Here is a 1,886-nt window from a genome sequence, read left to right as displayed (position 1 = left end):
CACCAACAAGCATAGGTGAAAGTCAGGAGGTAGGGTGTCTTTGTATCTGTGCTTGTCATCTTTGCCACAGCATGACCACTGGCAATGGTTCGTTTACATCCCCCAAACACACCCAAAACAACAAAAAAAAGGATCAATTACAGGGGTCCATTTAGTTGATTAAAATCCTTCAAAACGGTGCCCCAGAATGGTCACAGTCCAATGACTGAAACAAATGAGTCCAATGACTGAAACATGCATGCATACAGATAGACAGACAGACAGACAAACAGACATATACACACCCGCGCACACACAGACACACACACATATATACATGCATACGCACATACATATTTACATATACGGGAACACATTTTCTTTTAAACATGCTGTTTAGAAAACGTCTCAGTAAATTATTTGGATATGAGGTAGTGTTGGTCTCTAAAATGCCTGTTATACTGAACTACTTTTATTTGTGCAAAATTTACAGTCAGAATTTGACCGTTATGAGTTCTACGTCATCAGGAACGTGTTCTAGCCCATAAGAGGTAGACGTCATCAGTCATGTTTCTTCTGTTTGTGATATGTGTATGCTATTTTTGTGTTAATTTTAGCTAATGGTAAAACGCTGCCAGTAAAGTTTGAATGAAAAAAAGTCACCTGTTATTAAAAAAATGTAGTAGGGAAGTCAAAGCTATTCTATATCCTGATGATGAATTGGAGAAAAAAAATGAATTTAGACCCTCTGTTGCTCCAAACAAGCTACAAAGATCTTGTAGAGGGTCTGAAACAGCAACTCACTGCTTAGGAATTGAACGCAAAAATACGACTAGGAATTTGTTAGAGATTGATGACGTCAGTAAAGAACTGACAAATCAAATCTCTTGTAGAAATCACTGTATCCTAACGTAATGAAAAATTAAGTAAGACGAGAGGGGTTCAATTGAGGATTAATGGTGTCAACAAGAAACTGACCACTTTAATCTCTGATAGAAGCAGAATCCATTACCATTTTGCTTTTGGCACACTTTTCCCTTGACAAAACCTCTATCTATATACAGAATTGTCTTTTCGCTAGTCACTAGTGGTGACACATGGCTTTAGCCAGTCAACTGGTAGAACAAACACCACTCATGTGTACTGACTTTCTCGACATGCAACAACTATCACAAGCTGTTAAACTATTTAACTTGATGTAAACATGTCTCTTTTATCGTTCGTAATTGTTTCCTTTAACAATAAATAGTTCTATATTTTGAGCTTCAGACGGACTTCTTGTGCTTCTATATATGTTAAATCTTAACGCTGGCTGCAACCAAATATGTATATCTTTATCGCTAAAGTTTTAAATGGAGAAATGAAAAACCCTAATACAAAAGATTAAATGCGGAAAAAGTCAATTTTCAATAACACGCCCGTCTAGTCATATGCATGTATGTGTGTGTGTTTGTGTGTATGTGTGTGTGTGTGTGTGTGTGTGTGTGTGTGCGTGCGTGCGCTGTAGTTTGAATTACACAGACACAGTCACACACACACATGCACACACATGCATATATGTTTGTATGGAGAGCAACACTGCATAAATGCTACGTCAACACTGACAGAGGATTAAGCTTCAACTTTTGTACCGAGATCGTTTTTTTTAATCAAAGTTTTGTTTTCAGAACGTACTAGTTGCACTATCCGAGCATGAAACTTGAAGTAGCTTACGTATAACTCCTGCGTTAATTAAATGATATTTATGTTTCAATAATTTGAGTAATTCATTTTGCTAATCCTGCAGACACTCTAACTGTTAAGCATGTGTGAGTTTGTGTGTGTGTGTGTGTGTGTGTGTGTGTGTGTGTATATGTGTGTATGTGTGCGCGCGCGCGTTTGTGTGTTTGTGTGTGTGTGTGTGTGTG

The sequence above is a fragment of the Octopus bimaculoides genome, chromosome 11, assembly GCF_001194135.2.
Source record: "Octopus bimaculoides isolate UCB-OBI-ISO-001 chromosome 11, ASM119413v2, whole genome shotgun sequence".
Classification (NCBI taxonomy): domain Eukaryota; kingdom Metazoa; phylum Mollusca; class Cephalopoda; order Octopoda; family Octopodidae; genus Octopus; species Octopus bimaculoides.
Note: the sequence above shows the minus strand (reverse complement) of the source record.